Source organism: Clupea harengus, chromosome 3 (assembly GCF_900700415.2).
Source record: "Clupea harengus chromosome 3, Ch_v2.0.2, whole genome shotgun sequence".
NCBI lineage: Eukaryota > Metazoa > Chordata > Actinopteri > Clupeiformes > Clupeidae > Clupea > Clupea harengus.
The window spans coordinates 8869422-8881921 of NC_045154.1; the positions used below are offsets into that span (position 1 = coordinate 8869422).

The 12500-nt window shown below is 42.7% G+C and overlaps 1 protein-coding gene across 1 annotated transcript in view; it reads left to right on the forward strand.

Moving 5' to 3' along the window:
• The window catches only part of roraa (RAR-related orphan receptor A, paralog a), a 251316-nt gene that overhangs the window by 6108 nt on the left and 232708 nt on the right, over nucleotides 1–12500 (forward strand). The gene's annotated exons all lie outside the window — the stretch shown is intronic.

Below are 12500 nucleotides of genomic sequence, written 5' to 3' on the forward strand. Positions count from 1 at the left end.
TATTTATTTAAAATTATAATATGTTCTTACTTTCCCAGCTTATGCTTATGCGTGTGAGTGTAATCATACAAAGGCCCTGCCTGTGGCCTAGACCCTCAACTCTTAATTGTTTTATGTAGTGCTTTTCTTTTGGAGCGGGTGAAACAAAAAAGCTTTCCTCAAGCACAGTTATAGCCATTCTAACCGTTGGCCCCGGTTGGGCCCAAACAACAAACTGTTTCACAGATGAAGTTTCAACCTCTGTGCCAGTGCATGGGACTGCTGTTGTCAGATCCCGGCCAGCTGTGGTACGTGTCCTAGATGGCAGTCCACTCTGGAGCTCTTCAGGCCCAATCTGGTGTGGCTCTGTTCTAGGGTCAGTGGCCGTCTGCAGTAGGGTTACGCTTCCAAATAGCTTCATGGCATAGCTCCCCCCCACTGGCACAACTGCCTCTCTTGAAATAATCATGCCACCAGATTTCTCTGGTGAGGCGGAGAGGCGTGCTCTTTCAGCATATGGAAATAGCTATTGTTCTCAAGAGAATGTAAATATTTTAAAGTGTCTGTGTGTGTGTCGCAAGACTGCATGATGAGTGCACTGGAGGACGAATCCTTAGATGTTTTTTTAAAATATATTGTTCTCCTGAAGTGGACTCGGCAGCAGCAGTGGTGGGCCTTTTTATATTCACAACTTTACCCTTTAAGGAACATCCCCACAGCTATGCTCTATGTAGCAAGTGGACGGATAACAGTCGACTCTGGAAGAGATTCGCCCCAGATTCTCGTCCAATACATTCAGGAATCTGTTGCTATTTGTGATCTGTTTGCAGTGTCACTCTCTTCCCAGCATTAGTATTTTATTCTCCTCTTCTCCTCTGTCACTACTTCCGTTTGACTTATTTCCTCATAGGAGGACACACACATATACACACTCTCTCTCTCTTTCTCTCTCACACACACACACACACAAACACCCATGTGTATGTGTAGTGTGGTAGTGCGCTTTAGTCCTTCACCTACTTTAAAAATGCTTAGCGGAAAGCCTTCATCACTTGACTCCTGGTTATCACTGCGCTACCATGAGAAATGTGGCGGCGCTGTAAAGTTCCTACTTTGACATCTGAAAATGTTTTAAAGTGATACACCAATAACATTTCTCCACTCAGAAGTCAAAGTAAAAGTTTGGTGTGAAAATTGGGTCCTGACTCTTCCTCTATCGATTAAAATAATATTTAATTCATGTGACCATGTTCGCTCGCAGGCAGCAAAAGTCCCTGCTCGTGCTAACTAAATCTGAGAGTTGAATTCAGGCGGGACGGCTTATTTTGGAGAGCAACCCACCAGTGGTTCAACTCGGGCTGCCAGACAGGTCTCAGCTGGTGACAGGCACCAGACTTGATTAGAAGTCTCTAGTGATTGGGGGGGAGAGCTCAGATCTACGTCCCATTTACAGAAGTTAATATCTGAGCTGGACGTTTTTAAAAAGTAATGAATGGAAATTCTCTAGATGCATTATTGGAGTGCTTTAAAGGCGTCTAAATTTAATGTCCCACACATTGACCTAGCTAGGCCGGTGGCGTAATGGAAGGCCTGGCCCTTTTCTGCTCTCCAACATGCAGCAAGCTTCTCATGAAGGGCACCCTGGGATACTGGGGGTGTTGAGACGACTCTCAGTCGGGGGTGGCTTAGTCGAGTGCTCAGGCACAGAGACCTCACAACATATTTGAACTGGGAAATGTGAAAGCTGTGAATAGTAGTCAACCATGGTGTGTTGAAAATTAGGGTAAGTTGCACTGTTGTCTGATGTCAGCATGCAGTCATTAGGTGAGTTTTTCGCCAATGCAGGCATAATGTCTTCCTGTAAAAATATAAGTGGCACATGTGTTTAACAATAAGAAACAGGGAGCATAATGCTACGGAGAACTACCCATACGGCGTGCGTAAGTGCACACATGTGTTGTATCTAAAAACCAAAAAGAGGCAAGCGCTTAAAAATGTGTGGTATTTTTGCAGTGCTCCCCCAGAGTACTTTAACTTTTGTTCCTCTCCACACTTGCTGCTAGCCAGAATACTCACACAGCCACTGTGGTGCATTTCAAAACTGGAGCTTCGGTCAAGTGTGTGAGGTCTGAATACAGTAACGAAAAATGAATGAAGATCACCTATGCCTCACTGCTATGTACTGTTGTAGACACTAAATGTGTTACAGTTGTGTTACAGCCTCTTTAAAAAAAAAAAAAAAGTCACCCTCCACTTTAGTTGATGTGGATGTTGTGTAAGGTCTGCCTTTCGTTGTAAAACACTCTTTTACAAGGCGTGTTCACCACGCTTATAAAAGTAAGTATGGAAACACAAGAGGGACAGAGGGAGAAAATTAGACCACTTCCTGAACATGACTCGACATTTTCTTTGTCCCTTGAGGCCAGTGTTTCATGGCTTTTTTTTGTCTCTCCTGTGTGTATCTGTGCATCTTTGAGTTAAGCGCTTAGTCATCTCCGCTTTAAATACTATCATCAAGTAAGAAACAGCATAGCCTGCTCAAGCAGGCATTTTCATTGGTCCTATGTATCATTGTACCTGTTTGTGTGCTCCTCGTGCTGAATTTACAGACATGGCCACGGGTGTTGGGTGAACACCACGGGTGTGTTGGATTTCTAAATCATGATGTGAACAAAGAATGCCTTCCAGTGCCGGCCGCAAATTGCAATGGTACACCTGCTCAACATGTCCAATCGTAATTTTCCAGATTTCATGGGATGTGGTGAATAACATGAAAATTATTACCACTAATTCCATTGTGGAGCTGGTTTCATGAAGGCAGCTCGCTAGTCTCACGCTTGCCTTTGAATGACTTTGACAAGTAGGCACTTGAATCATCTGCAGTTATTTATATATTGGAATAAAATATGGGGAATCTCTGAAGATACAGTGAGGAGATAACGACATTTGACGAAGTGGTGTCATTCCTATTTGCTTGATTATTTGTGTTTCATTAACAGGCCAGGCCTAATCTCATAAATAAAAATAATGAAAAAAAAAAACATATCACATGGAGATAGAGATCCTTTCCCCTCAGGTGGGTCACACTCTTAATCGAATTAGTTTCACACCCTGGCTCAGTGGATTCTTTAACCACCCCCGGTGACTTCTGAGTGAAGATTACAATCAGCTACTATTTTCAGTCTTTGATTAAAATCGTATGGGCTTGAACAGAATCTCTCATTCAGTCTTTTTTTTTTATTTCAGCGATGATCCATGCAACTAATTGTTAATATCGAGACCCCTTCCCCCAGACTTTTTTTCCCCCACCAATTACTGCAGTCCAATGGACCAGAGTTGTTAAACAATACCCATAAGTATTAATCATGTTGAATCGCACTGGATGTGAATCTATTAGTTCCCTCTTATTTAAATATCTCGCGAGTAACGAGGGAGAGAAGGAGGCTATTGTCCCAGAGCTCAAGGTGTCCTGACTAACCTTCAAGTGAAGTTCATGAAACATGGCGAAAGAATTTGCGTTAGTGGTTGCTGAAACTTTGTCTTTCCTATTGTTGGCGCGTAGAGAAGTAACACATCACAGAGACATTTATGTCTTTATTGTGTCTATCATTCAGCGCAGAGAGACCATTTATGGGAGCTTTATGGCTTTCTCCTCAGCGACTTTCTTATGGGGCACAGTCTGATTACAGTACATTCTTTCTTATGACACTGTTTATTTGAACAAAGAGAATTATGAAACTGCGCTGTGTTAAACTCCATTGCAATGCCGCCAAGTAGTAATAGCACAAATCAGCTTGCAACTCATTAGCTGTGTTTAGATTAGCCAAGTTACAACAAAGACAATAGGACAGAATGGCCTTGTGTGCTCGCATTACTTGACATATCTTTTGTGTTCTCTGTTGTTTAACATCAGCATTAATTATTAAGTCATTATAAACAGTAAGCTCATACATTTTTATTATTACTTTCTACAAAAGGTAGTTTGTCATTCATGCCAATGAGATAATGGTTGTGTAGATTAATTGCCTACAGCATGGAGAGTGAATGGGCTTGAGTAAGATCGGCTCTCCACATCTCTGGCACTGATTGAGAGTGGGGATATATCCACCATGTTTTCCACACCAATCATGTCCGTAACTCCCGGCCCAAGTTTATCTCGCTGATCTATCAATATTTGCTACTTTATTTTCCTAATGCTGCACTGGTGGGGACAATAATTAACCCCATGTCAGGTTATTAAAAAGCAATTTTTACGTGACAGACAGAAATAGACTCACAGCCATACTGTCAGAAGATCGAGGTCTGCGTAATGTTCACAAGTGTAGAATGGCAAGGGCATTTTCCTCTGCTGTTCCTCAAGCATTGGCCTCCATTAGGGCTTTAGTAAAGATTAAACCTAATGAACGTTCTTGAAGAGGTTAAACTATTAAATATTTAGTGGACACAAAAATGGAGTGCAGCTCTAAACAGATTGTTTTTTCATCAAAATGCGGCTAATTTCACCAGACATCTATACATCCAACACAGTCTATACAAATTATGGTGATATGTTTCAAATTCCAGCTGTGCACAAAAGAACAATTTCAATTTCAACGATTTCAATACGCGAGCACATGATTTGTGTATCTAGACACAGTCACAGATTAGTATAACGATTCAGTTATAAAAGAATACAGCACCATTATATCTGTACGTGTTGTGTCATTTGTGTCAGCTGTGGATTTGATGTCCAAAACATGTCACATCAATCCTTGTTTTCTGTCTTTCGTTTGTTCTTTCTCCCTGGGGCAACGGTCCACTGGAGGCACTTGAGAGCGCAGGGACCGCCTTGGAACTGCGAACTGTGTTATGTAATCCTTGTTTGACATCACTGTGTTAATGTGGTTCAGCCAAGCACTTTGTCTGGTGAGCTCGCTGGACTCAGCTGACATCTTCACCATCTGACTCAAAACTGTGACGCTCTGAGCAGGACGATTATGGATTGAAATCGGCAGAATCTTAAATGGATTCCTCTCTGTAGTTACTTTATTGTATTACTGTTCAAAATGTTGACGCAACAAGGACGGAATTACACCGCCTATCAAAAAGGAAAGAAGTCAAAACAATGGTTTGAGAGCCTTTGAGCTGTCCATAGTAATGAAGGGAATAGGAAATAACCTTTTTGCCAGAGGCGTTTCTTGCTCTCTTTAGAAGAATGTAATTTCAATTATGTGTGCAGCTTTTTTTCCTGTTCACAAAATAAGTCAAGGTCTCAGTGTATATGATATCCAGGCCTTGATCGTAAATTAGCTCTCAGCACGGGTAGCGTAGCATACAAGTTCATTGTGTGAGGCTCCCAGGTTCTGCTCAGTCCGCTACTGGAGTGGAACACTGCAAACAGCCGGCCTGGCAGTCTCATACGGTTAAAATTAGGCTTTCAGACCACATGGCAAACATACCTTTTGAAAGGGGGATCTTGAAAATTATGATGTGCTTGGGCATTTATTGCTTACATCTGTCATGTGTATTCTCGATGTCGGGAACATGCAAAGCCTTATGCTTCAGGTTTTTCTTTTTTTTTCAGTCGGCTCTGCCACTCAGACGAGCGAGCTTACTGTATTCACGTCTCTTTTGTGGAATCACTAAGCTGCTGGTTAGTCTTTGGATGCAAGCTGAAAATGTGTATACATAAGGAAGAAATGTCTATTTTTCCTTTTAATGGACAAAGAAAGTGTGAGAGAGAGAGAGACAGAGACAGAGACAGAGAGAGAGAGAGAGAGAGAGAGAGAGAGAGAGAAAGGGAGAGAGAGAAAAAGAGAGAGGGTAGCAGGAGTGACAGAGTTGGACAGAGAGAATATTCATTATGTGTCAATGTGCATTTAGTGCTGGCTTTGCTTGGAAGGCCCATTAATTGCAGGGCAGTGTGGAAGAGCTGTTTGGGCTCTCTTACCTCGCTGGCTGGATGCCACTGTGTCTTCTGAAAGAGCCACTTCATCTCTGTCAGGGACAGGTGGAAATTTGCCGCACACTTCTAATTGGACAAAGTGCCTTTCAAACTTGCAGCCATCACTCACAGATCAGATTAACAGGCCAAAAAGGTGTCAGTGTTTTTGCTCTCTCTCTCTCTCTCTCTCTCTCTCTCTCTCTCTCTCGTCTGCCTCCATCTATCTCCATCTCTCACTGACTTGCTGTTGCTTTTCGTCTCCTTTTCTTTTCTCTCTATCTTTGTCTTTTCTCTCTCCTTTTCTTTCTTTTGTCTTGCTCTCTGCCTCTTTGTGGCCTAGGGGCCTAAGTGGTGTATCAGTCAGTGGCGGGAAAGGAAGATAAATAAAGAGCAGGCACCTCTGTAAACACTGGATGAAACAGCCGTGCAAGCATGCGATCATGGCTTAAAGAGTCACAGGAGATTCATTAGAGTAACTGACAGCAGATGGCCCATGTAAGTCTACCTCCTGGTCACTACCTAGAGCAGAAGACCGATTGGAGGTTTAGCCCTTTGGATAAATCAGAAAATGTAGGGTTTCCTTATACACACAGTGTTTGACCGTATTAATGTGAGGACTCATGCGTAAATTTAGATTTTATTGTTAGTGTCAATACTAGGCAGAAAGTTATGTTCTACGATAATTTCTAAAAAAAAAAGCACAATGTGACAGAAGGTTGGATTTGGCCCTCTGATATGCGATATCATGCTTGATCCCCGACAGAGATCAAATGACAAAGACGCCTTCTCTCCTGGCCCCATAATGTTGTACCCAACACTGATATGCATGCAAACTCACCGAGGTGAGGGCTCCTTCCCTAACGCACCTCACCATGTTCCACGAGCGCTCCTTGCCGAATCAGAACAAATAACACCTTCACGCTCACACTGGGCGTTTTTGTTATGTGACAGCTTAATAATAAATAATCCCATCACTTTTTTGGGGAAATGATTCTGTCAATACACGGTCAAGTACACAAGTAAGACCCTAGGTTTCCAGTACCAAGTTATCGTGATTTGATTACGACACCAATAATTAGCCACCAACGGCTGAGGCTGGGGACTGGTTGTACGCCAGTGGTGGTCGGATTCCACGTGGGAGAGTTGGGGAAGGGACGGGATAGGGACAGAGATTGATTGCGCTGTCCTGATAACACCTGATTGTGCCCAGGGGCCATTGGCCTGCCACGGCGCACTGCAGGGCCCTCAGATTCCGACGCTGCCATAGGTGACTGATTCCTCTGTGCCATGCAAATGTAGAGACACATTAAAAGATTACCCAGGGAGCCCTGGGTGCCGGTGTACCCTCGAGCTGCTCGCAGCCGCCTTGCCATCCATGCTCTGTGCACCGCTCCTGCACCTGAGAGCAAACCACACACAGACACACACATGCGCACACACGTACACAAACACACACACTCATACACACATATGAGCTCCCATGTACGGTTCATAATGCACATAATGGCAATATATGTACCGACAGACATTTGCACATATGGAAAGCGCAGCCAGCAAGTCATGTATAATAAAAGGTCAAATTTATGAAGAGTTGCACAGACATGCTTGTACACACACACATACACACACACACACACACACACACACACACACACACACACACAAGGCTTATGTAGTCATAGAAATGTACACACTCACATGAATGAACATGAACACATCTGCACACATGCACACAGAAGCATGAACAATATTCTGTTGTAAACTCCAGGTATCCAGATCCAAATGCATATATGCCCACAGACACTCCCTATTATATGGGCATATGGAGACATGAACACAGACACCCCCCAGAACACACACACACACACACACACCCAAGACCGCACAGAATTTCCATACAGGTGCATTGTCATTTCAACTCTTTTTATCCTGCATATATTTTATTGTGCAATATTTTCATAGAAAGTAAAAAAAAAATGTTTTAAGTTACTGATCAGTGCGTGTTTTAATCAGGTGATCAACGGAGTCTGCTATCTGCCCATCTCACAGTGGGGTAGTCCACTCTGGAACACTCCATAAACAGCCAAAAACATTACAAAATATAGCTGCAAGCAGTGATGATGGAGCCAAGCAACACAGTAGAGCATAGTTGCCATGGAGACGTCATGTCATTGTGACAAGGGCATGGCTGTATGCACTCACAGGAAGTTTTATGTCAATTGACCAAAGATTGGCAAAGATATGAGCTGACTTCCTGTTTGGCAGCTTTGCCACCAAAATTGGATAGGCACTACTTTTTAACGTTTTTGATTGAATCCAATATGGCGGCCACATAAATGTGGTCGACATGACAGGCTGTCATGTCCCATTCTTTGGATCTCCCAAAATAACATTTTTATAAGGGCCAACATCAAAAGATATTAGGAAAAACACATTTTTGCTTATCCAACGATTAACTTATGTCAATTGACCAAAGATTGGCAAAGATATGAGCTGACTTCCTGTTTGGCAGCTTTGCCACCAAAATTGAATAGGCACTACTTTTTAACGTTTTTGATTGAATCCAATATGGCGGCCACATAAATGTGGTCGACATGACAGGCTGTCATGTCCCATTCTTTGGATCTCCCAAAATAACATTTTTATAAGGGCCAACATCAAAAGATATTAGGAAAAACACATTTTTGCTTATCCAACGATTAACTTTTGTAAGGCTTGGTCTGAAGATCACCTGTGCCAAATTCTATGAAGATTTGGATAAAACTTGTGGCCTGTGAAAACTTTATAGAGTTTTTAATGAAATCCAATATGATGGAAAGTCCTATAGGGCGGAAATTGATGCTGTGTTGAACTCGGTTTGATCCAAGGAATCCAACGTTACCTCATTTAAAAAAATTGGGTGCGTAAACACACCTCCAACTTCGCCCCGTCGGTGGCGCTAGAACGCTTAAGGCATAGACATGAATCTTTGTGAAAAGAAACAGGTGACTTTACCCAGTGCCATATTTCAAAACGTTTTACCATACAGTTCTAGGGGCTGCCATACACTCCAATGACACAAGAAGAAAGAAGAGGAAGAACAAGATAAATAAGAAAAGGTAGAAATACAAAGGGTGTCTACGTCGCTTGGTCATCCAATAACCCCATCCTGCTGAGGACCATTATGCCATTATGTGCATTATGTGCATTATGTACAGTATATCTGAGCACATATGTGCATTATGTACAGTATATGTGAGCACATATGTGCATTATGTACAGTATATCTGAGCACATATGTGCATTATGTACAGTATATGTGAGCACATATGTGCATTATGTACAGTATATCTGAGCACATATGTGCATTATGTACAGTATATCTGAGCACATATGTGCAGCACAGTGTCAAAACATGGCCAAATGTCTTTGGTCCATCTAAACCCAAGCCACAAAAACATGCTGATTTTTTAATTGCTGTGCCAAAAACGGTGTCTCTTAACACAATGTGTGTTTTATTGAATGCATGTCATTAGTCAGGTTTCTTCCAGTCCGACTGCACAGGATCTATAGTTCTGCCCTAAGGTGTCTGCTGAAATGAATGTGTGTTTTTGAGCTCATCAGAAGTCTAGTTCTCTCCTCTCACACTGTCAAACATGAAGCTGTCCATAGTCCCCCCTCCTGTCCATGTTTTCCTTCTTTTAAAGGAATACTAAATGTGTTTTTGTCGTACTGTAAAACCCCTCCTTGCCCTGTGATAATGACTCCTATGCCAGGCTGACAAGGAAGGCTGAGCATTTGTCAGCTCTGGTCTGGTAATTGGATGGCAAATCACTCACTTTTGTTTTAATTTCAGCCCTCTCCTCGCTTCGTCTGTCCTCATTGTGACAGGTGCATCACAGCTGTGGTGTAGTTGTGAACAAATCTCAAGTGTGTGTGTGTGTGTGTATGTGTGGACGTTCATGTATGATTGTGTATTTGGGCGTACATGCCTTCACATGTTTGTATGTTGCAAACCCCTGTGTTTCTGTGGGTGTGCAGGCCAGGTGTCTGGGGGTGGGGGTGGGGGGGCTGTGGGGTGGGGGGGGGGGGGGAGTGAACCTCACTCATAAATGCTGGCTATTGATTGGTGGGACATTTATTAATACTATACAAATGTATTTACAAAATCAAGCCGTCAAAATGTCAACTCACAAACCTGGCGCTCATAAGAAAATAGAATGAAAGATGACATTATGCAGGCAAGGGAGTGAATGTTTCTAGAACATGACAGACACACTGAGGCAATAAAAGAGCAAGGAGGGACATTGTTGTTGCTACATTTGCCACGCTTATCAGCATGTGGCCCTTATCATGCACATTAGGCTACTACTGTACAGGTAAACGTTAGTTAGTTAGCTTGGTTTGCCACTGCAGTAGGCTATTTGTGGCAAATAAAATAAACAGCTAGCTAATTAAAGTACGATGAAACTTACAAAAAAACATTTTCATAACTATTGCGCAACATATTTAGTTCGGCACTGCTTTCAATAGAGAGCCAGCTAGTGCAGAATCTGGACTTTAAGGACCCAAAGCATGAATTTGCTACCAAAATAGTGCGGTGGATGGCAACATAAGGGCGTGAATTCACAGCGATCTTATTGGCTGATGATGTGTTTTACTTTTAACATTCGCTCACTTAGCCTACATGTGTCATTGTAAGTGGATACATAACGTTGACTTCAAATTTTACAAGTGATTTACAAGTATCAACAGCTCATCATTTTGACGTTTGCTAACTTAAAAGTATGGAAGTGAGTATTATCTTATATAAATTAGGCACATTAGGCTACTAATGTGACATGATTTCCTACAAGCTTGTATTTTGAACGTTTATGAATGAGAGTCAAGTTGACGTAACACCAAAGCATGGCATTGAATATTCCAAGCCTTCCGTCAAGTGTATTTTTTGCTTTAATTAGGGTGGGGGCGTGTGTGTCCTCCTATGTTGAAATAATTTAGTCCCGGGCCCAGGCATCATGCACGCCGGCCCTGTGTGTGTGTGTGTTGGAGTCTGAGGGTGTGTATGTGTGTGAGTGTGTGTGTGCACACGCGAGGCAGATGGCGCGAATCGGCTGTATAATAGATCTCAATATTAACTCAAAAGCATGCTGAGTGTGCCGACGGACGGCGTCGCGACAGAGTAAGAGAGAGGCGCTGACCTTCTGTCCTGTCATTTAGCCCCCGCCAGCCCCCCTGCGCCGCGCTCAAATTACTTTGTTTTAGCCAATTAAAGGAGACGGCTGAGCGCGCCTGGCGCTGCCATTTTTCGCGCTGACACGCCGCGGCCCTCAACCCGCGCCCGGCCGACATCAGCACTCTGTCACCGCCGGAGATGGCCGCCGGACCCCTCGGAGCTCGCAGAGATTAATGCCACTCCGATGTGTATCGCACCTTGCAGGGGGTGGATGAGGGCAGACTGAAGGGTGTGTGTGTGTGCGTGAGGGGAGGTTCTACAGCATGTCTTTCACCCTTATTTCAGCCCCCATCACTCATCATGGCCTGTCACTCACACACAGCAAATCAAACCAGCCCCGCCAGCACATGCCAGACAGTACCAGGTGTCATAGAGGAGATGTTCTCTGTGTCGTTTGAAGGTAGAATCGTTAACAGCCTCAGAATATCATCTCCAGCATCACATGAGTAAGGTTAACATGTTGAGATTTATTTGATCACAGACCAGAAATCAGGTACTTAACACATGTTCAAATCAAATCATGCTTTTCCATCCATCAACTTTATTTGAATTCAAAATAGACTGTGCACTTATTGTATTGTGGTCAGAGCAATGGTTGTATTCTCCACATTAACTCTCAGTAGGTGCGAAGAACATTTAAAATACTAATAATTAAACAATCAAATCTCGATATTTATTATTTGAAAGTTTAATTTAAAAGTGTCACAGCACTATTCTGTGTAACTGATTTACTCCCCCTTTCTGTGTACAAACGAGTCAGTCAGATGTATATGACTGCTGCATTGCATGTTGCTGGTTCTTCAGCATTGCATGCTGTGAGTGTCCTTGCAAGATGTTCCCACCGTTATTTTCAGCTGTCAACTTTCCATTGTCAGTACTTGAATAGTTGCTGTTTTGTGCCTGGGCCCTTCCTCCATTGAAATCCATAAAGTACCATTGCCTCTGCTGAGCTTAGATAGGCCCTTTGCTGTTGTCAAATAGGGGGCCATGTGACATATTTGTGCAAATTAGAAACTTCTTACACCTACAACAAAGTTGGTTGCTGTTTGGTTGGGTTGCTAGAAGCGTCTATTCCATAAATATACACACATGTAGAAACATTTTGGCTGTGTTGACAGTAATAACAGTAATAGCACTGTGAAATTTGATGCTGAGCAGTTCCTACCTTATTCACTCTAACTAATCCACAATATTGTGAGGTACCCTGAAAATCTATAATACTTAATGATCTGCTCAAGTACTGAGCACACATCACCACTCAAATCCATGTTATCTCCTCTCAGTGCCATGTCAGTATAATCCACCAACAATCCTATAACATTTGCTTTTTTGTAACTTTCTTTGAACAGTCTCTATAGGATAAGATGTGAAAATGGCAGACTT